The 8,802-nt window shown below is 35.1% G+C and overlaps 1 pseudogene; it reads right to left on the minus strand.

Moving 5' to 3' along the window:
• Positions 1-292: 292 nt before the first annotated feature.
• On the minus strand, positions 293-7,714 carry LOC120137588 (annotated as a pseudogene).
• Positions 7,715-8,802: the final 1,088 nt, after the last annotated feature.

Raw genomic sequence — 8,802 nt, forward strand, 5'->3', positions numbered from 1 at the left:
TCTTATATCCCGACTACTAAAAGAAATCAATTGATATTATTAGTACACAAGAGAAAGTAAAATCAAATACATCTAAACACTTACCTCCGATTTATAGATAGTGTTGAGTCCAAAAAAACATTTATCAACTTCTTTCAAAAAAAATATTTTGATAATTATATGTAAAAATAGAAAAAAATACTAATAATGTGAAAATAATTTCACAATGATGTTCAGATGATGTCACATATCATATTTAGATTTTAGATTTTTAAATTTAAAAATACATTTTTCATAATCTTAACAACATTGATTTTGTTGTATAATGGTAAAGAAGAGATGAGATCCAAAAAGAAAAGGGAAGTTATGCAAAAAGGGTGTCACCATTCTGGTTTTGACATGCACAGAATTCTATCAAAATGCTAACAATGAAGTTTATACAAAGGTTGAAGCAAGAAATTAAGGGAGAACCATGGCTTTGTCGCCTGCAGTAACTTCCAGTGGCTTACCGGGTAACCAGCCAACCGGGTTTGAATAAGACGTCTTGCTTAAAATCACGACCAGTTAAGGAAGTTGACTCGCCTGACGACGGAAACACTGCAGATGAAAGAAGATGGCAGTTTTCAAACATACAGTAACTGAATGCAGACGTAGATACAAAAGGAAACGGTACTTTTTAACTTCATATTGAAAGAGATCCCTATTTCTGATCCAAACTATTGGAAAGATGAAGAAATTATATGTAATGGTTTGTCATCACCAACCTTGTAACAGACAACTGTATCATCTGGATACATGGCAAAAGCTTTGTTCCAAGGCGGTATGGCAAGAATCCACAGGCTCTCGTCGTTAATCTGCACAAGCCGTGACCTCTCTTCCAATCTTGCAAGTCTTGCATCTACGTCTAAGGCACGTGATAGATGATGCACAATCTGGCAAAAAGAAAGCTCATGATTAATGTAGGTTGCAATATAAGTTAGTATTTTAATATAACACTAACTCTTAGAAAGTTAGATAGATAAGGATAACTGCTAAGTAGTTTACTTCTAATAGAAAACATACTCCAACTTTCCTATAAAAGATGTATTTCACCATTCACAATATATAATAAAAAGTTCATTTTCTTCTCCACTATTTTGTTTACTCTTTATCAACATGGTATCAGCTAGGTGACCGATCCTTCACCTAAATCTAGCCAATTTTTTTATCCTAAATCTAGCCGTCGGTCATGAATTCCACCACTTCTTCATCGGAGGTCATTTCGGAATTCCTCATTAATCACCCCATTCTGATGTTTCTTCAGCCTCTATCACCTGTCACCGATTGAATGGTGACAATTATATCCCTCACTCTCAAACTACTACTCGGCCAAAGAAGGAGAGACCTTGGTGTGATTATTGTAAAAGATGGCCATCTGCAGGATTCCTGTTGGAAATTACATGGCAAGCCTACTGATGGGAAGTCTTCAAAACAGCATCAACAATGTGATACTCAAGAAAATTGTGTTGTGAATACTGATTTACAAGGAAGTTTGTTTACTAAAAAACAAATGGAAGAGTTGCAACAGTTTTTAGTCAGTTAACACTCATTCCCACTCAGTACCTACAGTAGAATTCCTTATGCTAATTTGGCTAATACATCCACCACTCCTACTTGGGTTGTGGATTCTGGTGCAAGTGATCATATGACAGGTGATCTTCGGCTCTTTCACACTTTTCATGCCGACTCGTCTATCTCTCATATTCGAACAGCTGATGGTTCTCTGTCTGGTGTTGCCGGTCATGGGTCTATTCGAATAAATCAGGACATTTTGTTATCTCATGTTCTTTATGTTCCCAATGTTACTTGCAATCTTATCTCCATTAGCAAGTTGTCTGCCGATTTATGTTGTATCACGAAATTTAACTGATTTTTGTGAATTTCAGGATTCTAGCTCGGGGAAAGTGATTGACAGTGCTAGGCTTTGTGGGGGTCTTTACCTACTTCCAGCAACTTTATTTTCCCACCCATCTACTTCCTACCATGTTATACAACAATTTCCTTTACTTGAACCTTCAACCGATGTTATGTTATTGCATTTTCGTTTAGGACATCCCAGTTTCTTTTATCTTGCAAAATTGTTTCCACATTTGTTTGTCAATAAGAGTCCAAAATCTTTTTCTTGTGATATTTGTCCACTTGCTAAACAAACTAGGAGTGTTTATCTACCTTCTCCATATAAACCGTCCAAACCATTTACCATGATCCATAGTGATATTTGGGGACCATCTCGGGTCGCATCTTTACATGGGTTTCGGTGGTTTATTTCATTTATTGATGATCACACTCGTACTACCTGAACCTTTCTCATGAAAACCAAATCTGAAGCTTGTGAAATATTTAACGGTTCCATAAGATGGTTGAAACCCAATTTCAGTGATCAATCCAAATGTTTCATTCTGACAATAGTAGTGAGTATTTTGCCAATGTTTTGGGTTCTTTCTTTCAGGAAACCGGATTATTCAGCTAGGTGACCGATCCTTCACCTAAATCTAACCGATTTTTTTTTCTTTTTTTACCCTAAATCTAGTCGTCGATCATGAATTCCACCACTTCTTCATCGGAGTCACTTCGGAATTCCTCATTAATTCACCCCATTCTGATTTTCTTCAGCCTCTATCACCTGTCACCGATGATGGTGACAATTATCCCTCACTCTCAAACTACTACTCGGCCAAAGAAGGGAGACCTTGGTGTGACTCTTGTAAGAAGGTTGGCCATCTGCGGGATTCCTGTTGGAAATTACATGGCAAGCCTACTGATGGGAAGTCTTCAAAACAGCATCAACAATGTGATACTCAAGAAAACTGTGTTGTGAATACTGATTTACAGGAAGTTCGTTTACTAAAAACAAATGGAAGAGTTACAGCAGTTTTTTAGTCAGTTAAACACTCATTCTCAATCAGTACCTGCAGTAGAATTCCTTCTGCTACTTTGGCTATACATCCACCACTTCTACTTGGGTTGTGGATTCTGGTGCAAAGTGATCATATGACAGGTGATCTTCGGCTCTTCACACTTTCATGCCGACTCGTCTATCTCTCATATTTGAACAGCTGATGGTTCTCTGTCTGGTGTTGCCGGTCATGGGTCTATTCGAATAAATCAGGACATTTTGTTATTTCATGTTCTTTATAATCCCAATGTCACTTGCAATCTTATCTCCATTAGCAGTTGTCTGTCGATTTATGTTGTATCACGAAATTTAACTCTGATTTTTGTGAATTTCAGGATTCTAGCTCGGGGAAAGTGATTGACAGTGCTAGGCTTTGTGGGGGTCTTTACCTACTTCCAGCAACTTTATTTTCCCACCCATCTACTTCCTACCATGTTATACAACATTTCCTTTACTTGAACCTTCAACCGATGTTATGTTATTGCATTTTCGTTTAGGACATCCCAGTTTCTTTTATCTTGCAAAATTGTTTCCACATTTGTTTGTCAATAAGAGTCCAAAATCTTTTTCTTGTGATATTTGTCCACTTGCTAACAAACTAGGAGTGTTTATCTACCTTCTCCATATAAACCGTCCAACCATTTACCATGATCCATAGTGATCCCAAGTTATACACAACAATCTCTTTTTACTTATATATTAAAATATCACTAACAAAATCCTTAGTCATGAATTTGATTTTTTTTTCCTTCAGCCAATCATACTATATGATACCAAGTGTAGAGAACTTAAAAGAAAATACTTTCTTTTAGTTTCATTTGTTTAGAATAAAAATACTTTAAACTGATTAGAAGAAAAAAGGGCAAAAACATTTTCAGCTTAAGAGCAGGTTCTCCATTTATTTGAGCAAAAGCTCCATTTTTTTCTTTTAACAAGGAGATTTTTCTTGCAACATTAAAACTCTAACCTTACAGCCCAAGTTATACACAACAATCTCATTTTGCTTATATATTAAAATATCACTAACAAAATCCTTAGTCATGATTTTGATTTTTTTTTCCTTCAGCCAATCATACTATATGATACCAAGTGTAGAGAACTTAAAATACTACACAAATTATTTACTTAAGAATTTCTGACCTCCAAGATTATCTTCTTTCAACATGAAACTATCAGTTAAAACCAAATCATTCTTTAACATTCATGCATGCATAATCAGAGGCTTCGTAAAACCCAATCCAACAAACAGACAAGTCAATGCAGCAAGGACGTGATTCTAAAATAAATGCATGATTACCAAATGGGATAAGCCAAAAAAAATAATAAGAGCACATACCACGATCAACATATTTAGAGCTCTATATAAGTACATTAAAAGTGTATCACCCCCTCCTTCACTGGCAAAGTTAAATCTTTCTGACGAGACACCTCTAAATACCTGTAGCAGTGAAGTCCAGATTCAAACAATGTTAAGGATATTTCCAGCTACAAGCCATCCATACATAAGAATACTAAAGAGAACAAAATTATTAAATTCCATCAAAATTGGAACACAAGTCAATTCATAACCCCTTCACTGATCTTGGTAAGGAGAGAAATACACACCACATACACAGGCCTCCAAAAAGAAAAAAAAAAGAAAAAAAAAACACAAGAGTAGATTATCTGGAAGGGCACCTGATAATGTTCTTAATTGCAGACTCCAGCAATTCAGCCCTGGTTGGTGGATTGATAGAAAACGTTCATCAACTACATTTTCTACACCTGCTTTCTGAGGAAAATGGCCCTTTGAATAGATAACAATCCATCATCGACAACATCTTCAAGGGGTACAGGAGGAGGATGTAAACCCCATACCGATTTCGAGGAACCTGAAAAGTTCAATTCAACTGCTATGAACATAAACCTTCACAAATATGCAAAAGGAGTTTCAGCATGTTTCATGCAAGCAAATGTCAACCAGCAACTCAAATCAAAACCCAAACATTCAACTCTTCTTTTTCTTCCTTGTTGACACTGTCCAAGCTTTACAAGTATTTTCACCATGAAATTTCAATAAATACTTAGTTTAAGTAGGACAGTGCATTGCTCATAGATAGATTAATATGCTGACATGATTAACACCTTATCCACTAAAATCACATTCACTACTTCAGAATGGGCAAATCAAATTGTCAGAGGAATGCATTTAAAAAATACATACCAGGAGTGACCAGCGATTAGGGTCTCGCATTATAAATGGAAACACTTCAGAAGGCTGCATAGTTTCTGACTGCAAAAAGTGATCCACCGCTTCTTCAAAGTGCAAGTCAAAAAGCAACAGGAAACCACTTGAGCATGAAAAAGGGAAATCACTTCTTTAGACAGTTCACCTTCACCCTCAAGCTCCTCCACCAAGGAGATGGCTTCATTGAAATTCTTTTTTCTCAACAGATCTTTTACTTGCTCTTCTGAAGGAACTTTCCGGTAGCATATAACCTAGCAATGTTTAGCATGAATCAGGAAGAAGAATCACAAATTTTATATGCTACAAAGCATGATAGAGTTTATGGGTTGCAACTGAGATCATGAAACGGAATAGCAGCATAAGCAGTAAAAGACTCACAATTCAATTAACAGTCAGTTCACTTCAAAGAAGTCAGTTCTTTAAGAACTGATAGCTTATGCAGCAAAGGTGATGAACCTTGTTTAAGGACCATATTAATATATCTATAATATTTCTTAAACCTCAGAATGCAAACCATCAGTCACCAAGCTGCAAAAGCCTTTTTCAATCAATATATTTAAAATTTCCTGAAGCATAAGTAAATATGTACCCCAAATACAATAATCACAAGATCAACACATCGAGAATGGGACCTCACGCGCTGTATCCTATTTCAGATGAATTCTGATTACTCTTCTATGGTTACTATTAATACACGCTTCTTGCTCCACGGTTTCCGAAAAATAACTTCTATATATTATTGAATTAAAAATGTAAGTGTGTTAATCGTTATACTTATTTTATTCACCAAAAATAACAGGTATATATTACTTTTGTGTTATTTGATTATTTTAATAACACAAAGTTAAGAGCCAGAGAACAATAAACAAACAATCAGCAGTATTAGTGAAGTCTTAAACGCATTCAATTCCAATGTGCCTTAATCGGAAATAGTCGGTTAATGCAATATCTTTGGGGTTTTGAGATAGAGATGGAGTGCAGTGCGCTCATCAAAATCTTTTTCTTTATCCATTTCTTATAGTCAAGGGTTGTTTAATTTATTATTAAAAGGGGCTAAACTACAATGGTAGTCACTCAATTTTTATAATTCTTTTACTTTGATCATCAAACTTCTAAAATTTGCATTACAAATAGTAAACTTTTAATGTATTTTCATTACGGTCATCATTGTTACTGCCGATAAGAAATATTGTTGTGGCACGGTAAAGCCTTATTCTCCTAAAAAAAACTCTAATTTTCTAAATTAGCAAGTAATAACTATTGTCATTCAATGGAAAGTGCATATGTATGATTACCATATGAACATTATGAATTAATTCAAATAGAATTATTCACATACCTTTTTGGGAGTAGCAACACCAACAAATTCCCCACAACTATTTTCCTCATCAGCAATAATACACTGACCAACTCCTTCAACACCAAAAGTTACTGTTTGAATGCAGTTACCAGATTTCTTATGGTACAGATCCATCTTCCCACCCCTAACAACTACTACATACGATGACAAGTCCCCAACCGAATGAGGACCACCCTTACGAAACACCACGCTCCCACCAACAGGGTGGCCAAGAGCATCAACAATCACGCCTACATTGTCCACTAGCAACAAAACCTCCCAGTTTCTCCACAAAAGCTTCAACAATGGCGGCCTAGATAAATCAGGTAACGAAAATATCACCCCGCTTTGACCAGTGACACACGAAAACAAACTATACCCATTAATTGTACCGAAAATAATGGAATCATCAAGCCATACCATAGACTTCACTCCATCAAAACACTGCATTTCTCTTAGGATCACAAAAGAAGGATTCGCAAAATCACTGCCTAAAACAAGCTCTATTAACATCAATTTCTTACCAATAACAAGGGCAAAAACGTTAGTACCTTCTCGATTCTGCTCTAAATCCCTTGTTTTCACCCCATTCGCCCTAACACCTCCGAATTTATCCAAAATTCGTTGCCCTTTCGATAAATTCGAAGCAATACTGGTTAAATCGGTGCTCTGTGAATTCGTTCCTCGGAATCTACGAGCAACTATGCTAATTCCTTTCAAACCACCAATTTTTTTAACCGGTTGAATCAAGAGAGAATCCGATAAAAACAAGAACCCATCGGATAACACCAAGACCGAGCCGATTTCAGAGAGAACGAATATCGATTCCACGGGAGAGTCGGAAACGGAAACGGTACGGAGAAGGGAAACGGTACGTGAAAGGGAAGAGAGAGAAAGGGAATCGATTGGAGGTGGATTTGGGGTTGGGGTATGGTTGGGGTTTAGGGAGAGTAAAAGGAGGGAACCGTTTCGAGTGCCGAGGTAGAGGGTGGATTGGGAAAGAGAGAGGGAGCTGATTGAATGGTTGTGGGTCGGGAGGTCGAAGTGAGCCAAGGGCTCGACCGCCATGCGGGACTTGAGCTTGGACATGGCGGCGGAGGAGGTGGCGAGGGAGGTTTCAGGGGATATCGAAAGAGATCGGCATTGAATTTGCGTTGGAAAAGCTTGGAAATTGAGATAAGAGAGAGGAGCAAACTGTTCTTCAGAGTTCAGACCAACACCTAGGCTACGAGTAAGCAGTAAACTCCGGGCTTGCTTAGCTATTAAGTAGGATGCTTCCCTTGTGACTACTTGTAAAATAATATACAACGTTATTGTTTACATTACCTTTTTTTTAATCTAAAATCAATTAACTCAATAAAAAAACATAACAAAGAGGATGAAAAATTAGAAAATTTGAGACTTGCTTCAAATATTTAAAATGGATTTGATAGAATATTTTAAATTAAAATTAAATTAATTAATTATATAGATAAATTAATTAAAATTAATATTATAACAAACCACATCAATATCTCGTCTTGAATAAAAAATATAATATTAATAATAATTTTATAAAAAAATTGATGACCTAAGTAAAAATAATAAGAGTTTTATGACCAATAAAGTAATTTACTCTAAAAGTCTTCTATTTGTTATTTTCAACCCCTTCTTTTATATTTTTTTTAAAAAAATTAAAAAAATAATATATTAAATAGATTGTTATAAATATTTATTTATGCAGCTATTATGATTAAAACACTATGTATTATATAGAATTGAGATATTCTCTAAAATTAACAATTTATTGTTATTCTTTTGTCTATTGAATTTTAAGGTCTTCGAAATTCTTTAAAACATTCTGAGTTATATATCCTTCCAACTTGCTATCATCATTTTAGAGTTTTACATTTATCATTCGGTTATTATTTTCTTGACATAATTTCTGATGGATCCACATAATTTTTCGAAGTCGAATCTAATGTGTCATATAATTATACCAAATTTACTGTTAAACCATTATTTTCATTCAACTTATCAATCTCATACTTGGTTCATTCAACTTATCAATCTCATACTTAGTTCATTCAACTTATCAATCTCATACTTAGTTCATTCAACTTATCAATCTCATACTTAGTTCATTCAACTTATCAATCTCATACTTAGTACATTCAACTTATCAATCTCATACTTAGTTCATTCAACTTATCAATCTCATACTTAGTTCATTCAACTTATCAATCTCATACTTAGTTCTATAAATATAAATATAATTTTTAGAGGAAATATTAGAACTCATATTTCTCTTTTTATTATCATGTTTGTTCTTATATTCGTTTT

Source organism: Hibiscus syriacus, unplaced genomic scaffold (assembly GCF_006381635.1).
Source record: "Hibiscus syriacus cultivar Baekdansim isolate YM2019G1 unplaced genomic scaffold, ASM638163v2 tig00110674_pilon, whole genome shotgun sequence".
In the NCBI taxonomy this organism is placed as follows: domain Eukaryota; kingdom Viridiplantae; phylum Streptophyta; class Magnoliopsida; order Malvales; family Malvaceae; genus Hibiscus; species Hibiscus syriacus.